Raw genomic sequence first — 16,637 nt, 5'->3', positions numbered from 1 at the left:
GTATTACACATACTCATACAGAAAAAAATTGAGAACTGCGTCGCTCACCGAATCAAAAAATCTCACAAATTTTAACTTTTCATTGTATAGCATAGGGTACTTGGAAATGAACATGTTTATTATGAACAAACTGTTTGTGAGATAGAAGAACGTGTTAGTCATCAGAGGATAGTAAAACTATCAAAGTTTGCATCACAAAGAATCACAAACACTCAATCTCACTGTATAGCTATAGTTACGCTTACATCAAGAAGATTCACATTCAGTTTGGCTGATAGACAAGTTCTTGCCATAAACGGGCCAGCATGTCCGCGAGGAGTGCTGTCACTGGCATACTCAGGGGGAGAGCTGATGGGGCTGCAGCTCCTCCCGTGTCACAATTTTCAAATTAAATTTGAGCGACTTGAGCAAGGACGTTGTAGGAGAATAGCTAGTGCTGTTATTATTAAAAATTAAGAGAGAAGCATGGGCTAGAAATTGGCTCGGATGAAAACATGGTAATGAGTGTGTACTCAACAAGCTTTTGCATGAAATGAAATTCACAGGATTGGAAATTCCTAAATATTAATGAACACGAATGCACATCTTCTTCGTTCGTCGAGCAGCGAACAAAAACAACAAACACTTGGAAACCACAGACAAAAAACTCTTCTCCTTGCCAAACTCTGTAACGCTATTCCTCGCTCGCAAAGGAATATGAGTCAGATTGTGTGCAATTCGTTATTCATTTGTTTCCTTTTTGGGGAAGTAATACGTCACCAGGTCATGTGACTATGGAAAGGGAAGGCTCTCGCGTGGCTTGCGGAGCTCTCTCTCTCTCTCTCTCTCTCTTACTCTGGCAGCGGTTGGGTTCACTTCTTGCAGTTCTACCTTGAACTGGTGAATCGGTCTGCGGAAGACATCATCTGTGTACTGGTAGTATAATTATAATATATTTAAGTTTAATCTAAGATTCATATTACTTCATTTAGTTAATTAGTTTCATTTGTGCACTATTTAGTTATGCTATGTTTAATCCTACCATTACGCAGATGGTCCTTTCAGAGTTGACCGATATCCACTAATCATGTTCATTTGTATTCAATTAGATTTAGAACATCCCTATTAAATATTGCTGATTAATAAGATATTTTCCACGTAAGAATAATACAGAACATTGAACCAATCTTAATAAGTAATGGGAAACACAATCTGATTCCGGTACATTTATTTTGCCCTATATTTGTAAATTGAATGATTAATGTCAATCAGATAAGTTATGGTAAATTTGTTACTGGAAAATTTATATTGTTAAAGTTACTACTGTTATATACGACAAATTTCTAGTCGTTGTTTCCTCAATAAATTGTTAAATATACTATTTATTTTTCGTACTTCCCACATAGGCCTCTGATTCTGCTAAATATTATTTTAATAAGTAAAGGTAGTTAAATTGTCAGCCCGTAGTATACATAATTGTAGAGGACTAGTGGTATAATCCAAATCTAAATTATATGAGAAAATACTTGGGTGGTGACAACTCACAGATTATCTTCACATGACCCAACTTTTGCTCAGACTGTTGCCACAGAATCTCGCAGAGAAGCCAGTTGCAATTAGGACATGTTCTAGTCGTCAAGACCAGCCTAGCAGCCGGCCAGGTAGCCAGTCCAGCGCCAACTAGGGCTTTCGTACTGGATATCCTGTTCGTGGTTTCGGCCTTAAAATTGAAGGCTTCTCTCATTTTTGTCGACATTTGCATCTGACACACGTGGCCTACCTGTACTCGTCTTTTTACACACGGAACCAGTCTCTTTGAAATGACGGTACCAACGGTAGATGTTCTTCCGAGATGGATCTTTACCAAAGCGTATTCGGAAATGCCGTTGTAACGTTTTCACACAACTTGTCTTTTCTAACTCCAACACAACACATGCTTTCTCCTGGCCGCTCGCCATATTGAACCACTGTTGCCAGAACCTGAGAGCGTAACTAACTCTCTAGCTTTCTTAAACCCGAAAGTTTATGGCTGAAGCAACACAAGCCTTCCATCTGTCCCTATCCTGGGCAAGATCAATTCAATCTTTTCCATCCTTACCGATTTCCTTGAGGTCTATCTCAACCGCCGCAACCGAATTGCGCACACTTTAGATCCAGGATTGCGCACAAATCTCACTGACCTGTTTTGCGCACAGATTTTGATCGAACGTTGCCACTTTGATAGCTTTAAAGTCTGTGCGCAAAACTGTTTTTTTCTTTAGACAAGAAGAGGGAGAGAAATTAGAAATAAAATAGTAAATCTCTTAAGGATTAAATAAAAAATATAATTTCACCAGTAAATGTAGCAAGTCAAGATAGGTTAGGTTAGGCAAAACACAGCAAAAACACTTGCAAGTCCACACACACACACAAACAAACACAACAGAAATGAGAACGGCTTGAGAACATTTTACATCGGACAACATCGCCTCATTTTTTGTGCGCAATCCTGTACATTGTGACAGCTTGTCAACGGCTTATCGAATACCACTGATAGAAACGGAAAAGTGTGCGCAATCCGGCTGGAGCCATCTCAACGTTAACCTTCGTCTTGGCTTTACGTGGGTCGTTCAATATATAATTTCCGTATGCTGTAAAAAATGTTATTTTTAAGATACATTAGAAAACTATACATACATGTGTTAGAGGATCCTTCCTCACTTCTCCACGTAATCCCCACAGAGATTGAGGCATTTGTCCCACCGTTGCACCAATTTGTCCATACCCTTTGCAAGAAAATCAGGGCTCTGGCTATTGAGCACTATTCTCACATTTCGCTTCACTTCTTCATCTGTTTCGAAACGGTAACCTTGCAATTCAGACTTAAACACCGGGAAAAGGTGAAAATCACTCGGCGCTATTTCGGGGCTGTATGGAGGCTGGGGCAGCCGTTCCCACCCCCAATTCTTCAATTTTGTGTTGTGTTTGCACTGCTGAGTGGGGGCGAGAGTTATCGTCAAGAAGAATGACACCAGCTGACAGGAGACCTGGTAGCTTATGTCGAATTACGTTTTTCAGTTTATCCAATGTTTGACAATAACGGTCAGCATTAATTGTTGTTCCTCGTTCCAAAAAGTCCATAAGCAGAACGCCCTGAACTCCTTATGACGCGAGCCCGCGTTTTCCGAGCAAGCATTTACTTTTCGCCCTTGAGCGCATGCGCCTTCACGTCTGATAACGAATCGATTGTTGTTCCTTGTAGACGAAGGATGGCGCTTGTCAACCATGTGCTTCTTTTTAATGGTATTGCTTTATACAATATTTTATAGCACAGGGAAACTTATATATTGAACGTCCCTAGTACTACAGGTCTCTTCCCATCAGGTTTCCAAACCACAATCCTGTAAACTCTTCTCTCCTCTCCCATTTGTGCCAAATGGCCTGCCCACCTAAGTTTTCTTGATTTAATCATTCTAATATTATCTGGAGAGGAATACGAATTGTTCAGTTCTACATTATGCAACCTTCTCCATTCACCTGTCTCCTCATCCCTTTTAGGTCCAAATATTTTTCCGAGGATTTTATTTTGAATACTCTTAATTTGTGTTTCTCTTTTAATGTAACTGACCAAGTATTACATCCATATAATACTACAGGCAAAACTACTGTTTCGTATATCTTAACTTTTAGTTCCTTAGCTATTATACGAGAAGATAAAAGTTCGTGAAGATTCTGAATTATGTCTACTTTTTATTTCCCTCTGCAAGGAGCAAAATTTCCCGTTTTGGCCAAATTTTTCCCTTCGTCTAAAGAAACCACAATAATAGAAACAATAGCAAAAAGTAGTAGTAATTTATAATTTCGTTGGTTCATTTTCGTATGTACGAGGCCTCCCCGATGGCGCAGTGGTAGCGTTGTCGCCTTGTAATCAAGGGTTTCCGGGTTCGATGCCCGGTGGAGGCACATAGTGGTTCGGATCCCACTTTAAACTGTAGGTCCAGTCCCGATTAGCCCTACTGTGAATAAAGTGGACTAAAAATGTATGTTTATAGCCAGCCTCCTATGTACCGGGCCGGATATCCAAGGTTCGAACTCTGGTCAGGCCTGAATGTACGGCGTGTTCCATCATTAATTTCATAAGTTCATCGCTATCCGAAGATATGGAATACAACGTAAAACGAACAAAATATAAATTTAGATAAGCGCATAAGGCTTACACTCAAAGGAGTGCAAATAATAAGTAACAATAACATATTATATGTAAGAAACTGGAATCTAATGTAATGTCTACTAATATTCAGTGTAATGTCTTCAAGTTTCCCTGAAATAATGGTTTTTTTAATCGACTTTCACTTTTCTTTTGGGTTAAAAAAAATCGGTCAGAATTTCCCGCATATGGCAACACTGTCCTGACCAAGAACAATAATGCCTGCGCATCCGCATCAGAACCATATACGTAAACTTTGAGAGTTTTCCTATCCTCTAATGATCAACACGTTCATTCTATCATAAGTAGTCTCTTCATAATAAACACATAATTTGTTTCATCCTAGAGGCGGCGATTGGGTTCCAAAACTAGCGGGCAAAGATAGTTTACTTTTCCTCGTAGATAAGGTTGGGCAAAAGTGGCAAAAAGTTGGGGGGGCAAGCGCCCCACTCCGCCTCCCTTATCGCCCCTTTGCATCCTCTTAGTGGTAACGGTTCCGATTGTTTTATATTTTTTTCAAATTCTCCTAGCAGAAAGACTAATTTATTGTAGAATTTTGGTAAATATTGTCACACGAAATCTGAACCTTCCTGAGCACTGTTTCGATTCGAAAATAAGTTATTTATGTTGGAAAAGAAAACAACTCAAAAATTACCTTACGCAAGCATGCGCGCTTCCCATGGATAAGGTATTCTCCGTTGACAAGCAACAGTTAGTATCGTAGACTAGTGGGAATGAATGTAGAAGTAAATCAGAACCGTAGTAAGAATGCATTTAGGGACTTTATTTTAATGCTAAGAGAACCAAACCTGGCCTGCCTACAGCCCCGTAGCCAGGCAGGGGCCGGGGGGGAATCAGCCCCCCCCCCCTGGACCTGCGTCAGCTCCCCCTGGCACTGCCATCAGCCCCCCTTTACATTAGTTAAACTATTTTTCATAATTTGTTTCCAGTGAAGAGTGAAAATGTAGACAACTCACAACTTTAAGGATAAATCCACAGAATATGAACAGTATCTATTACATTGGCTCATTTTGTTTATGAGCAGAAGTAGCTGCAAGTATTTAGAATATTCTCTAGACTTCAGAAAGTTCCTTCATAGGGGAGCTTCTTTATCTGTACCTTCACTGTCCCTGTTGTAACCTCCCACTTAGACAGAAATCTGTGACTTTGATGTCATTATGCAAATTCCCTCCGCATCTGCGTCAAAGGTCAACAGCTCCCAAGTTTTGGGATTAATTGCTTCGGCCGGGGGTGGAATATACTGTAGGCACTGTGATTAAATATTGTGCGTTTTTGTATGTGATATACATATTTGTATCATCTAAAATAGTATGGGGTGCGCAAGGGATAATTTCAGTATCAGTCAATTAACACTTCAAGAGATGTTTTAAAATATGTAGAAAAATGTAGTCTTTGTGTAGTATATGATATTTATAAATGAGTGAGCGCCCCCCCCCCCACACATAATTTACCTTCATTTAATATTTTTTTAAAAAATGGACTTTGTTTTCAAAGCCCCTCCTGATAACCCGTGAGCCCCCCCCCCCCCTGGAGATCAATTCTAGCTACGGGCCTGCCTACCCTACGAAAGCATATCTTGAACAAAATCTAAGTAATCGCTAAAACTTCGCCATAAGACGTAAATCGAAATGGAACCATGTAAAAATTGCATTCGTAGCATGATGAAATCGCAATAAAACAAAAGGAACTTGGGCCCCTCTTAATGTGTGGGCAGCGTCTTATCTATTGCTTGATTGTTTAAATCTCTGGATATCTCTTCAACACGGAGACCACGTCGTTTCATATGAACGTATAATGGCTGCTACGTGACGTCATTATGGATACCATGATACCCATGAGGGACATACGAGTTAGACTTTTGGGGTGATTTCTCGATATCAATTGAATCAAATGCGATAAGAAAATGACAGGAAAATTACATTTTGTATCTCTCGCTTAGCAGTATCACTAACAGGACAGTGGAAGGCCTTGGAAAATCTTAAAAATGGATTGAACTTGAACTCTCGTAGTCAATATGTCTGCGTTCTGGTAAGATAGGAGAGATGACTGGATTTTTCGTCATCGCTTCTCGGCCTAATTGGCTAAGATCAAAGTGTAGTATCTGTTCTTATCAGCTTAACATCTGGTAAGGCCTGCTTTGCAGGTCCAGTTTGTTAACCTGTTTTTTGGACATTGGTGAGACTGTCGTGGCTTGCCACACTCTCGCTACCTGTCGGCCTGACGTTGCAGTACAGTTGGGATCGGCAGACATGCAGAAATTAAGCAAAGTTCTTTAAGTAGTCCTATAGCATGTAAATCTAACTTTCTATCCGTGGCGGACTGGTCACAGCGAGTGACGACGCCGGGTTCCTGGGCAAGACAAGGGTGTCTGTGTTGGTCCTGAATGAGAAACTAGAGAATTGTGTAGAAACTGGTATGAGAAGAGAAAAAAAAATGGATGACTACCGCATATGGATTTTCTTTACTTTTTAAAAATAGTGCGTTAAGTATTCTACTTTAGGGAAGCCTTCAGATGGTATCCCTAATACATCTTTGAACGCTACATTGAAGAAAACAGAATGAAGAGGCATAGTGAACAGCACTTTGCCTACTATTATATTTTCCATTTGAGCTACTTCCAAGAGCACCCCATTTCGAAGGCTCCCAATGTCAGCCAATGAAATTCAGACTTCTGGGAATCTGCTTGTCCGCAATCAAGGTCACGTTTCCAACCAAAACTCCCTCACTTTTTTTCCAATCTTACCGCCAATTTAGTAAAATGCTGCAACCTCTTTATTTTTTCTTTAGATAGAAAGATTTTGGAGATTTTTTTTCGGACCCACATCCACAATCCTCATAATGACAGGAAAAACGGCGAAATTTCCTATTCCACAGTTTAATAAAGGCGAATTATGTTCCTGGTTCCATATTCCATTTTCGAAGTCAATTTGGAGCATCAAGTCACGAATCATGATTGGTGTTCGCCACGGTTCAAAAGACCGGGTAAAGGCCTCAGCTGGTAGATGATGGTAAAGTGATTCCCTAATCTTTTTGCTGTTCCTGTTAAATTGGCATTACGTTTCACATTTTCACCAAGCGAAGAGTAGCATGACCTATTGGAATCCATCAACTCAGTTTTCGAATCTTGAAGATGTCAGCTTCCACTGCAGCTTTCAAGAATTTGGAACGTGAAAATAGATGGAGTTGTTCGTAGAGTCATTTATCATTTTGAAAATAGTATAGAGACCGTGTCCGACGGGAGCCGGGGCATACAATATTTTGTAGACAAATTCAAGAGGCCTCAAAGGATCGTAGATTTAGTCTCTTAATCCGAAACATCGATGTCTTTCACAGTCATAACCGTAGCTGTCATTAGTAAATATATACACGTATATATATTTATATCTTAAATAGGCCCCTATTATTGCAATATTATTGCACACTATAATAAATACGTTATCAAGCTTCGGTGTAGTTTCCTTCCATAGCGGTGTATCAAGAATGTTGTGTTTTTTTTAATAATTTTTTATAGATTTACTCAATCCTGCGGCCGGAGAATGGTGTTGATCACATCATTCCCAGTATTGCCGAGGTCGAGAATGTATGAGTATACAAGGGGCGTATGGTAACATTTGGGATCAGGCAAGTGACTCATTCGATTCTATTTCACATAAATATGAAATAATAGTAATTATACTATTGCAATACATATGCAACTTCGAACCTGCGATACAAAGAAGCCTAATTAAAAAAAAATGAGAACTTTTACGATTGTGTAGTGGTTATTTCTCTTGCATTATGTAATAATTGGTATCTTTAAGGTTCAATATTTCCTTGTACAAATTGTAGGTACCGGACGATTTAAATATATGCGTTGAATGTAGTATTCGAAGTGGAGGGTGACATCCACTCGGCTTTACGATTTGTTCTATCACTTCTGAAACTTTATATTGTAGCATGGAGAATTTCCTTCATCTACCTGCCTTCAATCACCGGCGAATACGATTGCCATTTTTTGATTGTAGGAATCGAATTTTCTTTTTCCACTGCAAATAGTGGCGGCGATTAGGTGGGGCGAAGGGAGACAGTTGCCCCCACTTATGTACCAAGGGAAAGTAAACTGTCCTTGCTCCCCATATTGTTCCCCTAGATTTGGAACCCAACTGTATATGTGTTACAGTGCTGCATCGAGGCTTTCTTGCTCGATCGCCTAATAGTTCGCACGGATGACGCTAGATGGCTTACGGAATCGACCGTTTCTTCGTTCGAGTGAATAACGCTCGAACAGGCAAACGATCGGTAGACGCTCGAAGCCCAGTAGTTCACGTACAACCATCATTTGTCTGTGGCAGTGAGCCTTCAAATATGCTTCGTGAAGTGAAAGACGCAGGGAAATTAAAACTAAAGAGAACACAGTCATCATCTCCATGTCAAAATGTAATTTAGCCTATCTTACCAATACATAGCAACATATGAAAATGAATTATGGGCTAAAACTACCAGCACGAATTTTACACATATATTTGTACGATTATTGTCGTATTGAAGTGATATTTGTTGTTCTATACAAGGTTATTAGAATTATATGATTAGTTCTATATATTCGAGCGTGGGAGATCCGATCGAGTTTGAGCGAGCGAAAGTGGTTCAATGCAGTACTCTAATACGTGTCATGCGTTGCAAGACTGAAGCATAGCTAATAGATGGTCTTTATAGAGCATACAGAAAACAACATATACATGAAATATTCCATGAGAATGAATGGAGCTTGCACCGCGTGTTCTTAGCACACGTTACCCATGTCTCGTAGTCAGAGGCACCATAAACATATTTTATATATGTAAATATGTATAATATCTGTCCCTGGACTTGAATTCGGGGGTGGGGGGGGGCAGAAAGTACCTCCCCCCGTAGTCGGCGCCTATGCTGGTAGTCATAGACCATGTACACCTGAGACTTTCTTTTACCTCCAAGAGAATGTTGAAAAGTGTTAGTATTTTCACATTTTAATTACATGAAGCCCCTTTAAGGTTCTCCTTGGTGACAGTGGTCGACTTTCGAACTCGCCAATGAAATTCCCGGGTTAGAGTCCCGGACTGGGCATGAGTGTTCTCTGTGCCTTTTCATAAACCTCATCTAATCATCGCTCATCCTCATCGTCACGATTAGCCACAAATGGCAGAAAAGCGACGCTAGATGACGAAAATGCAAGTACAAGGTTCCTCTGGTTTCTAACAGCAGTCCTGCGAACAACTTTACGGATTGACAATGCTTTCAATTACAATGCCAATTATTTTAAAGCCTAATTGAAAACTAATGAAAGTTGCATGACTAAGTATCTTTATGTAAGTCCATACCTACCGTTTAATAATTTAGATTTCACCATTTTGTATTTTCAGGTCAGTTAAATTAAGGTTCGCTGACGAAGATAATGCTGAGAGCTAGATATGAAATGTGACCGTGGTCATACAAGTGAAGAGGTGTTGAAGGAAGAGGAAGTTAAGTCTGTAATTCTTAACCCAAGATTATCAAATGCTGTCATGTCAGAATGGTTTGTTGCACAAAATTTTAAATTCTGCAGCGAAAGTAGAGAAAGAGCGTACAGAAACGACATTAAATATCTACAACAGCAGGGAAAAAGAGACGCGGTACAGTTCGGATTAGACGAAAGCATTTCCTTTAATGTTTTTGCTAGCATAAATGCTACGTAAATGCTTCCAAAAATCTTATAGCAGATGGTACTTTGCACGGAATCACTTCATGTAACCTTTCAGTTAGCTTTTGCGATTACAATGTGTAACATATACAACACGAATGGCACACGTTGAGTTACAACATCTATGCTGAGTGGACAGTGTTTACAATTGAAACAACTAATTTATTCTTCCATACGTGTACTGTGTACGTTATAAAGTATGTATTTAAGCAGTGCCATTGATTTTGTACCTAACAGCATTTTATATGAAACGTTATTCCCCTCGGTTGAATAGTTATCGTCTTTTAAAAATGTGAAGTGATACATTGTTTACTTCTCACGCGGCCGCCATTACAACTGCACTCGTGACTTAGACGTCGCTTCTGATTGGTTATGCTACGAAAAAAGCTACGGAAATAGGACGGGTCCCATTTCTCAAGGATAGAATGGGTCCTATTCCCGTAGCATTTTTTGCAGCGAGCTCTTGTAATTCTAGGTAGGGTCCCGCCCACTTCTAATTATTGAGATTTTACTGTATTACTTTTGCCGTTGGGTGTACGACCAGTGCCTCAATTTCATTATGCGAAGTTTATACAAGAGAGTGTCATGCCTTCATGGGTGTCGGATTGATTGATTCAATTGGGTTATTTTACGTCTTTTCTTCAACTTTTGGCTAATCGCGGCGATGAGTGATGATATGATGAAATTGATGAAAGGACACCCACAAAGAACACTCATGCCCGGAGTGGGATTCGAATCCGGAACTCCTAGCGTCTCAGCACGCTGTGCTCAACACTCGTCGTTAGGGGTACGTGACGCTTTGGACATGCAAGTTAAGTGGGAGAAGAGATAAAAGAAATTTAGCCAATTGCTAAGATGAGAAGGTAGAAGAGAAGTGAAAGACAATAAATAGAATGAGAATAATAACTGTCTGAGATGGATACCAATAGAGTTGCAAGGATACCAGAATTCAAGATGATTACACAAGACAGAACAGATTTTAGAAGATGGCTGAAAAACTCCGAAGTAGATGATTAGTTTGTTTTATTTTACTTCACTTTTCTGCCACTTTTGGTTAATCGCGACGATGATGAGTGATGACATGATGATATTGACGATTCGAACCCGGTACCACGAAGTGAAAGAGAAATGTGCATGACGAAAAACTAGGGATGCGACGAAGCTGAAAATTTACCGATGCCGATGTACTCACCGATAATTTTTGGAACCGATACCGATGCCGATATTTAACCGATTCCGATACATAAGATTATTAAACAGAAATGGGATGTTATTTTCAGCATGACAAAAATAAATTTGCTATGTACATTTCTATTGCATATCATATGTAGATACATATATATTCTCAAGAGATGCGAATGTACATTTGCATCTACAAAATGTTATGTGAACCTTTAAGAAGAACATGGATTCTCAAGAGATTTAACATTAGTACACAAGCAGTTCTTTGAAATGCAAAATGAATTCCTGTTCTGCCAGATTCAACTTCAGAAACACGAGATTTGGAAGCACTTCAGGAAGTAACCTACTTCTTCTCTTATCGCAAATCTGTTCAGCAACACCGAACACTCAATCAGTGAATACTGATGCAGCAGGTATGCCCAAGTATTTTCTCAGGACTTGCTTCAGGTTTGAATACTCATCTTTCAATTTCCAATACAACAGCAGATCCTGGTTCAGCAATGTACTGTTTTATTTCCGATTTATAGTTAGGTTGATCCTCTGAATGAGAGTTTGCAATAATTTTATTACAAAAACTCTACATTAATGACGAATCATAACCAAATTTTCAATAAATTTTACAAAACTAGAATATAAAACTTATTAGAAGGTAAAAACTCTAGTATAATCTGTACCGGTTTAAATATCGGATTTTTGCTGATTCCGATACCGATGCCGATGTGTCAATTTCGGCCGATTTTCATACATATATAATCGGCTTTGGCACATCCCTACGAAAAACAATATATAAGACTTTCAATATCCAGATGATAAGACAGGTAAGATAAAAGTTTTAAACCATAGACTTCTCATCCACCATGAAATTGGAAAATTTCCATACAAGTAAGAACCTTCATGTTAACAGAAAATTAATACTGAGTGAAATTCGAAGCTTTCATTGTTTTAATTTGCAATTCATGTCATTGTCCATTAAGTACCAAATCCCACGCAACACTTACAGTTGTGCACACGTACAATAAAGATTCCTGAATAATGTAGTGGTTACATCATGCGGTTAATGAGACCTCTGAAGTGTTGGTTGCTGCTTCTATTTTCCTAATGCGTTATTTTACAAGTGCATGAACATTTTTATAGATGGCTTATTATGAACCGTTACTGTACTTTACACGAACTTCTCTACAGAAGTAACGGTTGCAAATATAGAATGCTTATTCAAATTTGACCGTTAGGCCAATCAGAAATGTATTACAATGAATAGCAGCAATTTAATTTTAAACGAAATTCCTAATGATGCTAATACTACAGTATTGGCCAAATTATAGGACTCATTGTAAAAAAGAAGTACATTTCCTTGTTTTCAAAGTGTTCTAACTGTTTTTCTGATTCGATATAATCTTGTTTCCCACAATCCTTTCTGTTACTGTTTCCCAAGAATAGGTGTCAGCACGATTCTTGCACATTCACAAAAATGCCTGGAACAATACGTGCATTGTTTACTGTGTTATTTATGCGCTTTGTTTGGTTATAAAGGGCCTCCCTGATGGCATAGTGGTAACGTCGTCGCCTTGTGATTAAGGGGTCCCGGGTTCGATACCCGGTGGAGGCACACGGTTCGGACCCCACTTTAAACTGTAGGTTCAGTCCCGATTAGCCTTCCTGTGCAGAAGGTGAACTTAAAAAACAACAAATCAATCAATGTTTGGTTATATCAAAGGAAATAATATTAATTCTGTTTGCTGTAAGGGTGTTCTTTATTTGTACCTCCGGAGTAACATGTAATTTCATAAACCACGTGGTTTGAATTTAGAAATAAAGAGTGAAATAATGATTAAAATGGGCTCGAAAAGAGCCAAAAGTGATCATACAAAGTACTAACAGTACTTGCAGTGTGTATAACAAAACATTAAATTTCTCAACATAAAGTGAGTTTATCTGTTTGTAATTTTTTTCAACTAATGAGTCCAATAATTTAGCCAATACTGTAGTATTGTTATTTCGAGTAATGTCACAACTTGCTATGTTTCCAATTTGCGCTTCCTTTATTGTAAGTTAGTAAAATTTTTTCTTTTAAGTTCTAGTTCACATAAAAGCCACTAGTCGGGACAATTCTTTCCTTCTCATTCCCTGTCCCAACTATCTTTCTGGCTCCAATTGGGACGTGAAAATATCCCTTTTTTCCACACATTTACGAAAGAAGTTTTAGATTAGTATTTCGTTTGAATGCGTTCGGTTGTTTTTTTTAAATCGAAAACAAAGGATACATATCGATTATCCAGTAACTTCTGGAGATAGCAACGTAAAATTGGGTAGACTGGCAAGGGTGCCTGCAGGGCAAATGCCCCCCCCCCCCCCGAGATTTCTAGAAATAGTTAATGTACGCATTAATGCGAATGGTGAAATTGTAGCGATAATATATATAAAAAAAATATATTGTTTTCTGTGACTTGCAGGCCGTTACGTTCCACTATTATTATTATTATTATTATTATTATTATTTGAAGTAGGGTTACATTTAAGCTTACAGTCTATTTTACACTGATTATATAACTATAGAAAACAGCTTTTTGTCCTACATGAATTAACATGTTAAGTTAACAGCTGTGCAAATTGTATATAGATACACAGAATATGGAAATTACAAATGTATTTTTCTTTTAAAAAAAAAACAAGAATTAGCAGTAGTAGTCGTAGTGGTAATGATAATAATAATAATAATAGTTTCTATGACTCTGCCCTCCCCCAGAAAAAAATCCTTCGGGCCCTTGTAGACTGGTAAGATCGATATGGTAATAACATCTTAATGGCATAAAAACTGCCTTGGCAGTTTCGTTCATCTTTCTACTATAGGTACGCAAAAAATGCAAAGTGAGTAGTCGATAACATTTAAGATTCAAAACTTCCAAAGAAAGAAAAGCTGGAATTGGATAATTTGTGTATGTGGTTTATTTTTCATCCAATCATATTCTGAATTGCCACCTTTCCTGTCTTGTGAAGTTGAAATTTAAACCATTCGATTCGCACTGATCACGTATATAATGAGTGATACATACAAAGAAATGTTGCGTACTAGAAAAACTGTAAAGTACAATTTTTTGTCTCAACGTAAAGAATTCTGTACCTTCACTTTGCATATCTCGAGTACTTGTTATATGTAGCTCCACCTTTTTTTCATTATAGACATCTCGTTTCTCGGAAGTGCTAACAAGTGAGACAGAAAGTGAGGAAGGATGGGACAGGTCAAAATTTCAATTTAAAATTTGATTAAAGGAATAAAAGGCAAAAGCTACAAGTTCCAGAACACTTCTGGGCCAGTGTCACTAAGGGGTAGAGTTTTTCAACGCCACTAAATGCCTTAAAAATATTTACTAATAGTGGCCTGTATGTGCCATTTAATTCATATCGCTAGATACGTATGTGCGTGTATGCATTCACATGCCCACATGTATAACGTCTGTATGTGAATGTGCATGTGCGTGTGTGAGAATGAAGTTGTAGAGAGACACATAACCCAGAAAGGAATCTGGATGAAAGGAAAATGAACATTCATGGGTGAATAGAGTTCGGGCTACATTTTTGCGTAATGTTCATTTACGAGGGGTTAGGGGGGGCGAGGATTGCAAGTGTATTCTATCAGTACTGCCCTTTCCGAAAGGTCCAGCGTAAAGTTTTTCTCAATTTAGTATCACTATATTAAACGCCAATCATACATATCGCCATTTAATTTCTTGTCACTGGAGTATATATTATAATTAGAGATGTACTGCAGACTGGACAGTAACACGTAATCTACACGTAGAGTTTACATCTGTTTGTAATTTACGTGATCTACATAGACATAGAACAATGTAAAATGGTGTTTTAAAGGGGAAATGGGGGGGGGGCAGTTTCTGCCCCCCAAATCCACGTAGAAGAACACATTTTATGTATATTTATATTTATAAAGTATCGTTTATACCGATCTTGACCCCCAAATATCTTAAATTGGCGCCTCTGGTATCCAAGTCAAAGCGAAGTCAAAATTTAGGTTTGCGTAAATTTTGGCAGACAACAAAGTGTAGAGTAAAAACGTGTTGAATTTGGTACTGACTGAGTGCAAAAACTATTGCAAAGTCTTCCACACAATTCTCAACAAGTCGAAACGTAGGACAACACTTCCACTTGTTTTCATGCTTGTCAACACGTACATGTATGTAATTGTTTACAAAGATAGCACGTCACAGATTATAACAAAATCAGTATCCATCCACACCACAAGCACACCCTTTCACAAGCATGCATTTACCTGATGATAACTCCTTCAACGTTTCCGCACACTGGACAAAGCAACACAAACACACACGTCCGTCCGTTGCGAGGGTGGAAGTGGAAGACGAAGTCTATGGCATTTACCGCGTCCTTACACTCCGTGATTCTCCGACGCGTCACCTACTTCATGCACGGAGGGGACAACACCCAATGGCGAGGCCGCATCTGGAAAACGGGGTCTTCCAGAAAAGAAAGAAGCGAATTCACGGTTGAGGATACGATCACCGTCCGTGGAGGAGGCGCGCGAGAGCGTGTCCATCTGCTCCCACGTGCTACATCGTTCGTTTGCTCCACTTCCAAAACAATGGACGATCGTTTTTTCAGTCGGGAGCGGACCATGTCACGTACCGGGGGGACCTAGTTTTCTTCTCTTGTCATCCAAAAAAGCATCGAGTGCATTTCGGAGAACTCCAGCGCCATCTACGGATCAACAAGTGGAAATCAAGCGTGGCTTCTTTCTTGCGACCACAAACAGGAAATGAGATTTGCTCTGCATATAAAAATCATCCAATTGATTCTCCACGACATAGATTTTTTCAAGGTTCGAGGCACAAGAAGAAAAATAATAATATAATGATTAAATAACCAATTTGATCGTGATAACCATGAGAATTTCCTGACATGTTCGTGGACGTCGGCAGGATTTTTTCCAAGAAGGGACTAGCAAGGCATTTTTTTTTTCAGGGGTGGGACACATATTTCCCCGTACCTCTCAGAAAACATTGCCTCAGTTTGAAGTTATCATGTTCTGCAGTGCTCTTTCAATATTTAACATATATGACTGAAATTTAATTATTTGTGTCCATGGACGTCCGCAGGATTTTTTTCAGGGAGGGGCAAGCAAGGTATTTTTTTTTCCAGGGAGGGCAAAGGACACATATTTTATTCCAAAATAGTGATGCCCCCTCAAAAAACACTATTTCAGTCTTAAATTATCATGTTTCTTCAACGAATTTATAATAATTAACATAAATTACTGTGATTGAAATGAAATTATGTGTGAAATATATAATTTTTTAGGTACACATTCATTTTCCAGGGGGGCCGTGACCCCCCCTTGCCCCCCCTTCCGGACGCCCATGTTTGTGTCAAATATACATGTATTTTGGTTGACTTTCATTTTCCAGTGGGAGCCATTGCCATGGACATGTTGATGTAAACTGAATTCCCAAGCGCGAAATCTTATGGAGGATTTCCCCCGGCCAACACACTTGTCCTGGAAAGTTCACCCCCACCAAAAATTTCCGGAGGGAAAATTCTTTGTTGCAA

At 38.9% G+C, this 16,637-nt stretch overlaps 1 protein-coding gene and 1 non-coding gene across 2 annotated transcripts in view; one reads left to right on the top strand and one right to left on the bottom strand.

The window, feature by feature from the left end:
• The window catches only part of LOC145980560 (uncharacterized), a 55,367-nt gene extending 39,903 nt beyond the window's left edge, over positions 1-15,464 (bottom strand). The window contains exon 1 of the mRNA XM_083113586.1: positions 15,346-15,464. The gene's annotated coding sequence lies outside the window, so the exon portion shown is untranslated. The remainder of the gene's footprint in view (positions 1-15,345) is intronic.
• LOC145981108 (U2 spliceosomal RNA) lies at positions 6,247-6,440 on the top strand. Its single transcript, XR_014440932.1, has one exon. It is a non-coding gene; the product is annotated as a U2 spliceosomal RNA (small nuclear RNA).
• Positions 15,465-16,637: the final 1,173 nt, after the last annotated feature.

Source organism: Lepisma saccharinum, chromosome 28 (genome assembly GCF_977018435.1).
Source record: "Lepisma saccharinum chromosome 28, izLepSacc3.1, whole genome shotgun sequence".
NCBI lineage: Eukaryota > Metazoa > Arthropoda > Insecta > Zygentoma > Lepismatidae > Lepisma > Lepisma saccharinum.
This window is presented reverse-complemented; position numbering and strand designations above follow the sequence as displayed.